At 47.0% G+C, this 15,445-nt stretch overlaps 1 long non-coding RNA gene across 3 annotated transcripts in view; it reads right to left on the bottom strand.

The window, feature by feature from the left end:
• LOC144340298 (uncharacterized) overlaps positions 1–15,445 on the bottom strand; it is a 94,788-nt gene that overhangs the window by 36,579 nt on the left and 42,764 nt on the right. The gene's annotated exons all lie outside the window — the stretch shown is intronic.

The raw sequence follows: 15,445 nt of genomic DNA, 5'->3' as shown, positions 1-15,445 counted from the left end.
CTGGACTTCAAAGCTCAGGGATCATTTTGATGCAGTGACCAAGAATTGCACTAATTTTTTTTGTTTTGTTTTTATGGGTTTTTACAGTTTCTTATTCTGTCAACCATACTGGAGTGAAGTGGCAGAGTCTTCACTCACTGTAATCTCCAGCTCCTGGGCTCAAGTAATCTTCTAGACTCAGTCTCTAGAATAGCTGGGGCTACAGGCGCATGCCACCAGGCCCGGCAAATTGTTTTAGTTTTAGGAAGAGTGGGTCTTCCTATGTTGCTCAGACTGGTCTTCAACTGCTGGCCTCAAGCAGTCTTCCCACCTTGGCCTCCCAGTGCTCTGGGATTACAGGCATGAACCACAGTGCCTGTTGTAGAAATTTTTAAGTATTTAATATGGAAAAGTATTACCTTCATTATTATTTTATTTAGTAAGACAGCAGATCTAATCTCAGAATAGCTGCTTAGCCTTTTCTCTGACTCACCTCCTGCCAGCTCTGGCATTCAAGTGAGGGTCAAAGCCTGTGAACCTGAATGACCCCAGCTCCTGTTTTGGGCTGAGCTGCTTCAGGCTGTGGAAGGGCCTGGGAGTTGCCTGCAGGAGAGGTGAAGGGAGGAGAAGCTGCCTAAAGCAGAAAACAGAGGGTGAGAGGGAAACATCTGGAGGCCCTGGCTTTGCAGGAGAAGAAGGAACCATAGTGGATTTATTGAGGGATTTATCTCTTTACATCAGTTTCCGAAAAGAATGTTTTTGTTAAGTTCCCATTATCAACTAGTAAAACAGAACAAAGCAAAACCAATGTGAAACAAGCAAGAATTGCAAAGCATTTGCAAGCAGAATCCAGAGAACTTCTCTGCCTGCGCCACTTGAGAGCTAGCCACCACGCTGATGCCCCATCTTTAATGATGCCACCTCATGCCCCATACTTTAGTGTTCCTCCTACAAACCACAACACTCTCCTAATAAGCACAATACAATCACCAAAACAGATTCCGCATCCATACATTAGATCCATCTCATGCTCAGACACCACCCAAGATTCACCAGTTGTTTTGATTATCTGTTTTACAGACAAGGATCTGATGGATTTAGGCATTTCCTACCTCATTATTTAGCTGAAAATATAAATCATGATGTTTTATTTGCCCCACTATTTGATCTCTATATTTTTGGAAATAGGTGGGGAGATTTGGATTGATGTGGTGCTTCTTATTGTGTTTCACTCAGAAGTCCTCATTAATATATTTGAAAGATTTAACATCTTTTTATCCAGCATTTGGGTTGCATAATTTTTTGCTAGTTCAGATGTTCTAGTCTGACATAGAAACAGAAATCTAACACCAACATGAGAAAACATGCTCTACTTTAGTGGAATATTTTATTGCTAACTGTTTCTTATGAAAGCAACAGCAAAGTAAACAACCAAATATCTCCATGCTTTCTAGAACGTGCTTGGAGCCTGGAACTGACTGGGATTGCTGGTTAGTGGGATGAGCACAGCATCCACTGTCGTGAATATCACCTGAGTCGATGTCAAAGGAACAATTCAATAGAGACTCCTACCCACAATGGAGGAGGTCTCTGATGCTCCACTTCCTGCCCACCACCTGGTGTAGACAGATTTAAACATTTGTCAATAGAATGGGTGTGAGAGGGCATTCCATTGTTCTTTATGTGTGTTATCTTGATTATGTAGGACATGTCAACTCTTTCACGGGTTTCCTCAGAATCTCTGAACTGCTTATAGCATTTGCCCAATCTTAGGACAATTATATGTATTTTTATTTATTTGTAGTTCTTTATACATTACAAATCTGATCTTTTCTCCATAGGGGAATAAAATAACTTTTAAAAATAGAGATTAATCTGATGTGGGGATTACTTCTAAAGAAGTAGGTGTGTTCAGGGCTGAGGGATGACAAGGAACGTCACTGCCCAGGGTGTAGTGTGCTGGGGCCAAACCAGAAAAGTTATGTTTTTTAAGAACAGGAACATTGGTGTCTGTCCAGGGTATCAGGACAATGTTCAAGGCTGACAGAGGACCTGTAATTTAGAAGTATCGTTAAGTTCTCTGCTTCCCAAATAGTCTAGCGGAATCCCTAGTTTATTAACCCATAACATGAAGGAAGAATAAAATCCCATTAATTCTCTACTGGATTATAACGCAAATTTGAAGGTCAATAAGCCTTTTAGAAAATAAATATTTTTATTTAAATATCAGTAAGAGATAAATTACTAAAGGAAAGAATCATGCCTATATATATTTTCTTATGAACAAATTAGAAAATTCTGGGCCGGGCGCGGTGGCTCAAGCCTGTAATCCCAGCACTTTGGGAGGCCGAGACGGGCGGATCACGAGGTCAGGAGATCGAGACCATACTGGCTAACACGGTGAAACCCCGTCTCTACTAAAAAAATACAAAAAAGTAGCCGGGTGAGGTGGCGGGCGCCTGTAGTCCCAGCTACTCGGGAGGCTGAGGCAGGAGAATGGCGTAAACCTGGGAGGCGGAGCTTGCAGTGAGCTGAGATCCGGCCACTGCACCCCAGCCTGGGCGGCAGAGCAAGACTCCGTCTCAAAAAAAAAAAAAAAAAAAAAAAAAAAGAAAATTCTGATTCAGGACATGAAAAGAATTCCTGGTGTTCTGAAGTTGGCCATGATATTTCAGTGGCAATGCTTTAGAAGAACAAAATCATGGTTTAGAGAAGCATCTTTTTTTCCACAACCAAAGCAGAAAACAGAAAATGCTCTTTTTGTGGAGATTTCTTCTTCAGTAAGTTAAAACATTAAATGCAGGAATTCTTCCATCAGGTAGCATGAGAGAAAATGGGAAAGTATTTTAAGAAATTTCAGTGATATTATTACCAAAGGAATTAAGGCTCATGAGTCTTATGGGGTCATCCTGATCTACTGGAGGCCTCTGGATTTGCTAAGGCTTGAATTCCTGGTGGCCCAGAAATGAAGAGTGCATGATGGACAGGCTGCCAGCCAGAAGGGAGAGTTTGACATGCACCCGTAATCCCAGCTACTCTGGAGGCTGAGGCAGGAGAATCACTTGAACCTGGAAGGCAAAGGTGGCAGTGAGCCAAGATCGTGCCATTGCATTCCAGCCTGGGCAGCAGAGTGAGACTCCGTCTCAAATAATAATAATAAAAGAAAAAGGCAAAAATTCAGACAACTAAAGAGAAAATGGGCAAAAGAGTTGAACCAGCCCTTCACAGGAGAGGAAATGTGAAAGAATGGCCAATAAAAACATGAAGAGGGTCTCAGCCTAACAGGATGAGGTATCACATGACACCCAACAGACTGGCAAAAATCCCACAATCCAGTAAATGCAAGGGTTGGGGAGAATGGAGAGCAACAAGAACGTTCAGCCACTGCTAAGAATGGTTGTGAATTTTTTTAAGTATACTTGTATATGAAAGGATGTGTGTTTTAGATTATGAGGAAAATTACTTTTCTTACCAGGGATGAAATTTTAATAATTGAAAGCTACTGACCGGAACAGACTTGCACTTGTGAACAAAAGAAATGCCCAAGAACGTTCTAGCAACACAGTCCTAAGGGCCCCAACCTGCTCAAACACTCATCAACAGGAAAACAGAGACATTTCCCATGTTCCCCTCATAGCACGGGAGATCACACAGTAATGAAAATGAATCACGTCAATGTGGATGGGTCTCAGGAAGAGAATGGAGGACAAAAGTAGACATCGAGCAAACGCTCAGACCCAATGCATTCACACAAAATAATTCCTTCATATCAAAGTTCAAAAACTGCAGCCGAGGCAACAGAGCAAGACCCTGTCTCGAAAAGACAACAGAAAGTTCAAAAACTAAATGGCATATTGTTTAGGGATACACAAATACATGGTGAAAGAAATGTACTATGAAGAAAAGTGGGGGAATAATAAAGACTAAAGCAGAAAGTGATTCCCTCTGTAAAAGGGAAGGGACTGGGATTCAGGAGGGACCTCCAGGGAGCATCCAAACTTATGTCTCTTCAGATTCTATTCCCTAAACTTGGTGGAGGTCCTGTGTGTCCAATGTGCCGATATTCTTTATACCTTACCCATATTGTACAAATACATTTTTCTATTCAGTATTTAGAAGACAGTTATAAACAAGATTCATTAAATAGCAAGATGGCAGATCCACATCAGGAAGGAACATCAGAAACATCCATGGTGCTCCATCCATGGAACCTCACCATGGATACCTTTGTGCTCATGGGCCTGGTCTCCTCTCAAGACACAGTCAGTTGGTCAGTTGGTCCACCATCTTTAAACTAGAACAGCAGCACCACCTCCTCCCTGGTCGAAGGAGCGCCTCCTCCTTCCCTGGATCTCCAGCCCCACAACCCTCAGACATGAACAGCAGCACCAGACTCTCCCCAGGTCTCCAGCTCCACAACCCTCAGACATGAACAGTAGCACCGGCTCCTCCTTGGGTCTCTAGCTTCACCACCCTCAAACTTGAATTGCAGCTCTGGCACCTACCTGGGTCTCCAGCTCCACAACTCTCAGACAACAACAGCAACACCGGTTCCTTCCTGGATCTCCAGCTCAATGACTCTCAGACTTGAAAGGCAGCACCAGCTCCTCACAAAGGCTCCAGCTCCAAGACCCTCAAACTAGAACAGCAGTAGCAGCTGCATGCGGGGTCTCCAGCTCCACAACCCTCAAAGTAGAATAGCAGCACTGGCTCCTCCCTGAGTCTCCAGCTCCTCAAGTCTGAGGGTCGTGGACCTGGAGACCCAGGGAGGAGCTGCTGCTGTTCTTCTAGTTGTCTCCAGCTCCATGACCCTCAACACGCAACAGCAGCACTGGCTCCTCCCTGCAACTGGAACCACATGACCCTCCGACTTGAACAACAGCAACACCAGCTTGCCACTGGGTCTCCAGCTCCACGACCCTCAGCCTTAAACAACAGCAGCACCAGGACCTCCCTGGGTCTCAAGATCCACGACCCTCAAAGTAGAACAACAACGTTTCTCCCTGGGTCTTCACCTCCACAACCCTCACACTAGAACAGAATCACCGGCTCTTCCCCAAGTCTCCAGCTCCATGAGCCTCAAACTAGAGCAACATTAGCCCCTCCCTTGGTCTACAGCTCCATGACCCTCAGAATTAAACAACAGAAGCACCAGTTCCTCACCAGGTCTCCATCTCCATGACCCTCACACTAGAACAGCAGTACCAGCTTGACCCAGTTCTCCAGTTCCATAACACTAAAATTTAAGTAACAGCAACACCAGCTCCTCCTTGGGTCTCCAGCTCCCTCACCCTCAAACTAAAACAATGCTTCTCCCTGTGTCTCCACTCCACAAACCTCACACTAGAACAGCAACACCATCTCCTCCCTGGGTCTCCAGCTCCATGAACCCCAAAGTAGAAAAAAAACACGAGTTCCTTCCCAGGTCTCCAGCTCCACAACCCTCAAACTAGAACATCGGCTCCTCCCTGGTTCTCCAGCTCTACGACCCTCAAACTAGAACAACACCAGTCCTCCCCAGGTCCCCAGCTCCATGACCCTCATGAACAATCCCTTCTTATGAACTTCAGCAGTCAAGAAAACTGCAGAGGAAGTGAATGAATAAATGCTTTGCTTTCAAATTGATATTTCTTTTATGTTCACACAAGTCAGGAAACTTTTCTACTTTCCATTAACCTTGCAGTCTTCTTATGTCCAAAATGTAAGATCAAAATCCACCATTTGGAATGACCTTTAAAAACTTAGTAATATTTTTAATATGATCTTATCTCACAGCTATAGAAACGATCTTATTTATCTCTGTCTGTGCAGAAGTCTTATGAACATTCAAACTATGAATTTAGTTTGTTGAGATTTCCAGAATGCACGTTATGCCCAAATGTTACTGCCCTCCTTAAAATCTTCTAACACATTCTCATCACCTGAGCATAAATGCCAGCTCCCATCCACAGCCCACAGTGTCCAGCATGGCCCTGCCTTCTGCCCTAGCCTTCTGGTCTCCCCTCTGCTGTTACTTTCCTGCTGGACAGGCTTCTATCAGTTCCTCAAACCACACAGGCTCAAGCCTGACTCCGGGCCTTTGCCCCTGCTGTGCCCTCTGTGTGGGGTGCCTTTCCCTGGCTCCCCATCCTCCTCTCAACCCACTCAGCTCCAGCCTGCTGGTCGCCCTTCAGGTCGATGAACACATGATGTTCTCCCCACATAGGCCTTTGCATATGCTGTTCTCTGTGCCTGAAACACTTTCCCCTTTCACCATCAGGGTTCACTTTTCTAATTACCATTCATCTTTGGAGTCTCCACTGAAATACCAATCCCTGCCCGCCCCCATCACTTGGACTTAACCTTGGTTAGGTTGCCAACCCCTATCTCCTGACTCCAGGAAGCTAGATGCTATCCTGGCACTTGGAACTCTCACACTGCAGCGTTTTGCACACTCGTAATTATTCAATAAGGTTGGAGCAGAAGTCATCTTAGCTTTTGCCATTACTTTTAATGAACTGCAGCACCAGCTCCTCCCCACTTTTTATTGGCATTACTTTTAATGGCAAAAACTGGGATTACTACTGCACCAACCTAATAGAATAATTTATATTTATTCATCCATCACCTGTCTTCCCCTCCAGAAAGTAAGCTCTATGAGAATAGGGACCAAATCTACTCAAATCACTCCACCTTCCTGGCACATTTTTTGTCCATAATTATTTGCTGACTGACTGATAGAGAAACACCTTCATTGTTGCTGGGATGAGCTGCATAACATGACACGCCCCTTTGAAAGTCAATGTCATGGACAGTTAGCATTTGCTTTTCACTCCTGCACTGGTGGGTTGGCTGGGCTTAGGCTGATCTAGTCTGGGCTTGACTCCAGGCTGAGGGTTGTAACCATGTGTGCTCCACATGCCTCTCCTTCTGCAGTTGGAGCCGCAGTTCCCTGGGGCACGCTCATCTTGTGGGAAAAATCAAGAGCATTAGAGGGCAGGCCTGGCAGTGCCGACACATTCCAGGCTAATGCTTATGCCGTGTCTATGAAAATCTCATTGGCATAAGAAAGTCACCCAGCCACGAGCAATACCTGTGGGATGGGTAAGTCTATCCACCCTCCCTCACGCCCTGGCAAGGATGTGGCTGTGTCATACTCTTACAGGGAGAGTGAAATATTGAGGCCCAATATTAAATCAACTACCGTAAGAAATGTCAACTTCTATGTCCCTACACAGGAATCATTCTTCACCAGCAGTTTCACCTGAGCTGACTTCCCTTTGCAATTAATGGTTGGTGTCTGCAGGTTTAGGCCAATGCTGTTCCCTGTGGAGGACAGAGAAGCCTCAACTGGCCTTCGACTGTTGGGAAGAACAAAATATTAGGTTGGCACAAAACAACTACAGGCCCCAGGTGGCCTGTGCCCAGTGAGACAGGAGAGGGACAGAGACCTGTGGGAGCTCAGGGTACCTTGCATCCACAGCCTCTTGCCCCCATCTCTGCTTTCTGGGTTTTTTTTTTTTGTTTTTTTTTTTTTTTTAGACACGGTCTGGCTCTGTCACCCAGGCTGGAGTGCAATGGTGCGATCTTGGCTTGCTGCAATCTCTGAGTCCCTGGCTCAAGCAATCCTCCCACCTCAGCCTCCCCAGTGGATGGGACCACAGGTGCATGCCACCACACCCAGCTAATTTTTTTTTTTTTTTTTCTGTAGAGATGGGGTTTTCCTGTGTTGCCTAGGCTGGTCTTGAACTCCTGGGCTCAAGCATTCCACCCCTCTTGGCCTCCCAAAGTGCTGGGATTACAGACTTGAGTCACTGAGCCCAGCCTGCTTTATTTTTCTTCACAGTACTTGGAACTTTCTATTGTACTAAGTACACACGTATTTTCTTTCTTTTTTTGTCTTCCCTAGAATAGGAGCTTAACGTAGGCAGGTATTTTTGTTGATCTCATTTATCACTCTATTCCCAGTCCCTGGAACATGTCTGGCACATGAATGATGTGTTCTAAATAAATAGTTTTAACAAATAAATAAACTATCCTACAAGAGAAGGCTAATATTTGGAACTCACTTATCAACAGAACCAAAAAGCCAAAGACCTTTAGCCTGTCCCTACGTCTGAATGCACCCAACTCCAGAGGAGCCAGCAGAGAAAAAACAGGAACAAAAGTGGGGAAGGGAGCAGGTGGTGCCCACCCCCCAAACTAAAGACCCCTGAAACTGAGGTTGAACTTGAGTTGGAGAAGGGAGTCATCTAGGAACTGGGTGTGAGATTAAAGTTTAGATTTGTCTGGCCTGGATTTTGTAACACCCAACACGAGTTATTCCATTAACTTTTGTTTTTATTTTTTGAGACAAAGTCTTGCTCTGTCACCTAGGCTGGAGTGCAGTGGTGTGATCTCAGCTCACTGCAACCTCTTCCTCCCAGGTTCAAGCAATCCTCCTGCCTCAGCCTCCTGAGTAGCTAGGATTATAGGGGCCCATCACCAGGTCCAGCTAATTTTTGTATTTTCAGTAGACATAGGGTTTCACCATGTTGGCCAAGCTGGTCTTGAATGCCTGACCTCAAGTGATCTCCCCACCTCAGTCTTCCAAAGTACTGGGATCATAGACATGAGCCACTGTATCCAGCCATATTGCATTCATTATTAACAAGTCTATTATTATAAATCAAAGTGACCAAAATCCTAGGGAAACTTCCCCAGATGTCATCAAGCAGCAGAGACCAGAGAACTATCAGCAGGATGGGGACTAGGGTGAGGCAGGGGAGAGAGGCGCGCATCTCTGGATTGTCAGGGTGCAGCCAGTGAGGCATAAAACTTAAGGGGGCACCAAAAAATTCATTGATCAAAATAAATATTTGAATGCAGAATTTTTTTAAAAAAAATCAAATTTAATGCAAAAATAATCCCTAATGGGTAAAGTTATCAAAATTTCAACTAAGACGCAGTCCAACCCTGCATTTGAATGACTTGGCCTCACTCGCTCACCCTAACCCACCTCTGCCTCACAGAAGCTGCTGGAAGGCAGCAGCTGGAGAAAAATGAAGTCATTTCCTGCTCATATCCTGTTCAGATGTTCCATAAACTAGCTACACGTGAGACCGTGATGATCTACCTGTGCCAACCAGGACCACAATCTACCATCAGGACCACAATAACCAGGTCCATGTTGACTGGCCCTAGCTGAGCCCAGACACTTTGACTTAGAGGCTCAGGCCAGGATTGCTTCTCCCATTGACATCAAGCACTCGTTAAGAGAAAACAGACAAGGCCGAGTGCAGTGGCTCATGCCTGTAATCCCAGCACTTTGGTGGAATCCCAGCAGAGGCAGGTGGATCACCTGAGATCAGGAGTTTGAGACCAGCCTGGCCAACATGGTGAAACCCCATCTCTACTAAAATTACAATAATGAGCTGGGCATAGTGGCACACAGCTGAGGCACAAGAATCAATTCAACTCAGAAGGTAGAGGTTGCAGTGAGCCAATAACAAGCCACTGCACTCCAGCCTGGGTGACAAAGTGAGACTCTGTCTCAAAAAAAAAAAAAAAAAAAAAAAAAAAAAGAGAGAAAACAGGAAAACAGACAGCTCAGTTACGGGAACTCAGGCCTCCCTACAGATGCAATCAAGGAGCTTAGTTATTTAAAATGTAGCATCCTGTGGGGATAGGATGAAGAATGATTATGAGTTTTGACTTGATTCTCTTTCTCTGTTGCCTGGCATCTCTGGCCATGAGCACATCATTTCTGGAATCAGAGCACAGATTGTGGGGAGAGGAAGGACAGGCCACCTGGCAATGTGGTCCTGTTTTTCTCGGACTAGCCTTTGTGTGAGGACCTGTGCCCAGTAGGCAGATTCAGGTCCCTGAGGAGAGAGGAGGAGCCAGGTAGTGGGACATTTGAGGTGATGACCCTTCCCCAGCTGCCCAGAGCCCATTTGGCACCGAAGGTCACTTCCAGAATGTTGGGTTGGCCCTCAGGGATCTGGTCGGGACTCTCGGGGCCATTAGGTTCTGGCAGGCCCAAGTCTGGTTGTGAAGACACCTGGGACAGCTCTGACACCCTCTCCGGCCACTCGCACACACAGCACTGACAGGCCACAGCAGGTCTGCCCACGCCCCTCTCCTTGTTCACTTGGCACCTGACCAGTCATCATGGATGCTGACCATTGCTTGAGTGTAGGGTCCCCAAGTTCCTGCTGGGCCAGCAATTGTGCCCCTTGTGCTGATGTATCTTGGGGTGCCAGCGCAGGGTCTCCTTTGGGATACAGAGAGCATCTCTGCACCAACCGGCGGGGACACAGGTGTGTTTCAGGACAAACACCTGGGCTGGCTGGACAACACAGCCTGCACCCAGTAGCTCTGATTTGCCTGAATCCCAGAGTTGGCATAGTGGAGTCATTCCCTCAGCCAAACCAGTGGGAACATCCTTGGGCAGGACGAGGAGTGCTCAGAGCAGACGAATGAAGCTCTGCAGGAAATGACATCTCCTCTGAGAAGTGAGGGCCGTGAAATCAATCCAAGGACACTTTCTGAGCACCTCCAGGGTGCACACCCGGGCTCAGGGAGCAGGGGAAATGTCAGCCAGTAAGTACATGTCTGTGTTCTGTGGATGGGCCAGAAAGGGCTGCAGCAAGGAAGTCACAATCACAGAGGAGAAAACGGCCAGAGTCACAGTCTGGTTTGTCCCTTTCTCATTGGGTGTTGCCAGGAGTCCAGTCCAAGCAGGTGACTCCCAAGCAAAGGTATTAAAATGGACTAAGGCCCTCTAATCGCTTCCTGGTGTCTTGAGATAGCCTCCAACCAACTGGCCCCACCGCGGGGCCCTGCACTAGCTTCCCCAAGAAGAAACTGGGAGGCTGAGGGGCTGAGCTGCCAGGAGATCTTTCACCAGTCCCTGTGGACCTGTTGAATGTTTAACTTATCCTTTAAAAACATGCCTGCCTCTTTGCGTGTTAACTCTCTGTAAGGAGCATGTGTTACTTGGCTAAAGAAGGAAAACATGACTCAAAACCACCTGTGCATTTAGCAAGCACCAATTCCCAGCCCAGAGCAGTGGATTTGCTGCTGCAAGAATCTAAACTTCAACACCCACGTGGAGCCTTCAAAGGCCGCCTGGCCCCAAGCTCACCCTTTAGAGTTCACTGACGGGTGTGTTTGGAGTTGTTTCTTCCTGGTGTCTGGTGTCAGGAAAAAGAAGACACAGGGACACCAGTTGGGGGTTTAATCCCATCAGACCCAAACCTCGGTCTTCTGTGTCCATTACATTACCCCATCGAGACGCCGCTGGGGCTGAATGATCAAGTTGAATCTATTCTTGACCAGATGGTTGAAGCCACACACACCCTCTAGGGCCCTGCGTAGGGGTGGAGTCACTCCTCGGTTTTATCTCACAGCAGGGATGACCCCTCACTGGGCACCCCAGCTCAGATCTCAAGACAAACAGGCGCTGGGGACAGTGGGTGGAAGGAGGGGCCCCTCATGGGAGGACTCACGGGGTGAGAGACCCACACCCAACCGGGCAATTCACACTCGGGATCTTTCAGGCCCTCGGAGGAAATGGTTCACAGTGAACACAGGTCCTGCTATTCAGTCACAATTATCTGCAGCAGGGACAACCACTCCCTCCAAAGAGATGAATTCAGTAAGGCAGAAACTTTAGCTCAAGATGAATTTTTTCTTGAAAATATTCCTGAGGCTGCCTGATGGAGTTTAAATGTTGTCAAAAGACTTTCAAAGGAAATTTGGTTCATTATTACTCTTCTTCAACAGTGGGGGCTGAGAAATGATCTTCCGGAAATGCTACAGGAGGGAAGCTGAGTTCACCATCACCTTTTCTCACCATCACTCATACAAGGCCATCACTCATACAAGGCCAGGCCCCCTCACCACTACTGCTAACCCAGGTCCCCTTTGGTAAACCTGGAAAACTCACATTCCCTTTCAATTTCAGATCTATACATGATTTAAGTGTGGTGTCTAAAAACGAAGCAAAGGGAGTGCATTGGGGAAAAAATGTTCTCAGAAAATGTGTATCTTGTGCTCCAGCCACGTGGTCCCCCCACCTCCTATGGCTTCAGGGCAGCTCCGTGGCCAGCTGTGCCCCCTCCCCAGAGTCAGCAGCAAGCTCAGGACGTGTTCCCTTCTGCAGTTCCAGGTCTGACCCCAGCCCTGGCTCCAGGCCAAGGCCTCCTGCATTTGACCTCTGGGAGTCCCTTTCTTTGTGGCCAGTGATGTCGAAGGTTCCTGCAGGGGCCTAGAGCCTGTGGTCCCTGAGTCCATCAGAAATGCAGCCTGTGCCAGGTAGGCAGCATCAAGCCTGCCACCCAACACCACGGGCTGCAAGGGTGAACATCTGTGCAGTCTGGTGGGTAAGAAATGCTGTGCCTCTTACTTTTCTTTAAGTCCACCTCATTGTGACTGCAGTCTCCGCCCCCCTGGGCTGCTAGGAAATGCCATCTCAGCCAGTCTTCCTCTCCCAACCTGAGAGGAGGTCCATGTTGCAGGCCTTGCCTAGGCTAACGTTGGGAATAAGGGAAGCCAAGCCAAGCCTTCTGCTCTCGGTTCCTGGTTATCTTGAGATGCCTGTGTTCCACCCAGCCCTTGCAGTCCCTCAGGTGCGCTGGGGCAGGCAGTGTAGCATGATGAGCACAGCTTCCAGAAGCGGACTGCCTAGACTCCATACCACATGTTGCCACCTACCCCTTGTGTGACACTGAGCAGTGATTAAACACTCTACGCTTCAGTTTCCTCATCTGTCCAGTGACAGCACTCACCTGCTCATAAGGTACAGTAAGGCCATAGGAGATGCTTAGACCAATCCCTCACAAACAGGGGTTCCTCGGGTGGTAGAGGCTGTTCCATCTCAGGCCCAAGACTGGCAATACCTCCTGACACTCTTGGGAATGCAACACAAGTCTCCACCACTGTCCAAACACAGACTTTAGCAAGGCTGCGAAGCTCTGCATAAAGCTCCTCGGCCTACCTAGCTGCTGGTCAAAGGCTCCCACCCTTCTGGACACTTGGGAAAATCTCCTCACTGGTTCAGGGTTTTGCAAAAGCCAATAACTTTGGCCTTCTTTGACTCACTTGCCGTTGCCACCTAGTTCCTCCCAGCAGACGCCACCTATATCAGTCTTCTGTTGTCACAATGGTGGGGCATAACAAACCGTTGCCCAAACTCAATGGCTTATAACATGAACTTCTGTTCTCACTCTGAGAGTCTGCAGGGTGACTAAGGTTTGGATGATCTGGGGTGATCTAAGGGCAGCTCTGCTCCAGGCTACAGGTTGGGCTTGGATTCGCAATACCTGACTTTTTCTAGACCCGGGCACAAGGGTCAGCAGCTCCGCAGGACACACGCTTCTTGTGGCAGTGCACTCAGTGCCTCTGCTCACAGCTCACACATTCATATTCTTTTGGCCAAAGCAAGTCACTCGGCCAAGCCCAACATCAGTGGGGCAGGGATGAGTTTTTTACCCCATAGTCAGAGAGTGAGGGAATTGACTATCTGCTAAACAATAATGTTAACTTTCACATCACCCCAAACCCTAACTTCTGACATTAACAAGACTGCCTCCCTGCTTAAAATGGAAGAAAAGAAAAGGGGAAAACAAGAAGAGAAAAAGGTTAACAACTCTGACAAAAATTTCCCACCAAATCTATACGCCCACCAGGCTGGCCAGCCTGCAGCAGCAGACCCTGACGTTGTTTTAGCCCCAGGGGAGTGTTCTGTGCTGTCATGCGATCTCTCCCATCAATCATTCCTCCCCTCGGCATCCCCACCACACAGGCCTGGCTAAGAAGACCAAGCTGCTCCAAGATCTCCAAGACCCTAGTGCTTCAAATCCACGCTTACTCTGGGTGAGGTTCCAGATCAAGCCCTGTTAGGATACACTGAAGACACAACCTCTGCCATGAAAAACATCATTTCATGGGGGATTTGAGAAAATTCTAGAAAGCATAGACTGTAGTCATATTACAGGTACAAGTCCACGAAGATGGAAAGTGAATGTGATATTTCCCCAGAGATAAAAGCAGAGACAAGCAAAGACAAGAACCCTTGTGGCCGGGAGTGGTGGCTCATGCCTGTAATCCCAACACTTTGGGAGGCCGAGGTGGGTGGATCACCTGAGGTCAGAGTTCAAGACAAGCCTGGTCAACATGGCAAAACCCTGTCTCCACTAAAACTACAAAAATTAGCTGGGCATGGTGGCAGGCACCTGCAATCCCAGCTACTTGGGTGACTGAGGCAGGAGAATCGCTTGAACCTGGGAAGTAGAGGTTGCAGTGAACCGAGATCATGCCACTGCACTCCAGCCTGGGCGACAAAGAGAAACTCCGTCTCTAAAAACAAAAAGAACACTTGTGAGGAGCATTGCGAGATCTCTGCAGAAGCTTCTCTCTCCTTCTCTTCTTTGACCACACCAACACAATGGGGTGTGGGTACAGTAGAGGCCTGTGGGACTCAGGGTGGAGTCAACCTTCCTGTGAAGTGAATGGCTCCAGAGCAGTGGTTCTGCAGTCACCAAAGCCACCAGCTATAACCAAGGCAACATGGGTCTCCGGATCAGAAATGTGCTGAGAACAGAAGGTTGACAAGCAGGACTGCCTTAGAAAACCTAAGACATTCAGCCACTGACAATGTAACCTATCACCTAATTCTGGCTCAAGGTCAAAGTCTTGAAAAGAACATTGTGGAGAAAGGAGCAAAATGAGGAGATGAAATAAGGATTCTGAGAAACAAGGAAAGGCCAATGCCATGGTCCCTCTTAAACCATGTAGAGTGAATACATGGTTCCCAATGCATTTGAGGACAAATGATGGTAAAATACTGGGCCGCGGATTGGAGGGCCTTAGAAATGTTCTTTCAAAATGACTCCTTAATACAAATATAGACACTATTCAGTGATCCCACAGCATGAATCCACCACAGATGGTGCCCTCAGCTTCTCTTGTTTCTCTGGGAAAAAATAAAACTGAGGTACAGCTGAAATCATCTGGCCCTTGGAAGCACACCATCATAGATTCAAATCTAGCTCTGATACTTTCTGTGTGACCTTGGGCAAATTACTTAACTTCTCTGGACCTCAGTTTACTCATCCACAAAATGCATGTGATACCGAAAAGGTTGACATAACAGTAAAAGAAACAGCACAGATAGAACATCTTGTGTCCTACCTAGTAGATTATGAGATGCTTAGACTGATAACCTAGTAGGTTAGTTCCCTTGTTTACCTAGGCTTGGCTAGGACACAACCAAGCACATTTTCACTGTACATTAGGAGGTGATGCTGTAAAGAGCTCTTGAGGAGGGCGTTCAGAGCAAATCATCATGGACGATCTAATTTATCTCCTCTTTTATTCCTAATGCTGCCAGTTTGGAGACAGCATAAATGGAAGTATTTTCCAGAAGTACTGAACATTTGGTCACAGTCTCCTGATCTTTGAAATGGACATAAATATTAAATATCTCAGGGGAAATGCACAC

The sequence above is a fragment of the Macaca mulatta genome, chromosome 4, assembly GCF_049350105.2.
Source record: "Macaca mulatta isolate MMU2019108-1 chromosome 4, T2T-MMU8v2.0, whole genome shotgun sequence".
In the NCBI taxonomy this organism is placed as follows: domain Eukaryota; kingdom Metazoa; phylum Chordata; class Mammalia; order Primates; family Cercopithecidae; genus Macaca; species Macaca mulatta.
The sequence above is the reverse complement of the archived record's forward strand: the minus strand, read 5'-3'. Positions and strand labels throughout refer to the sequence as shown.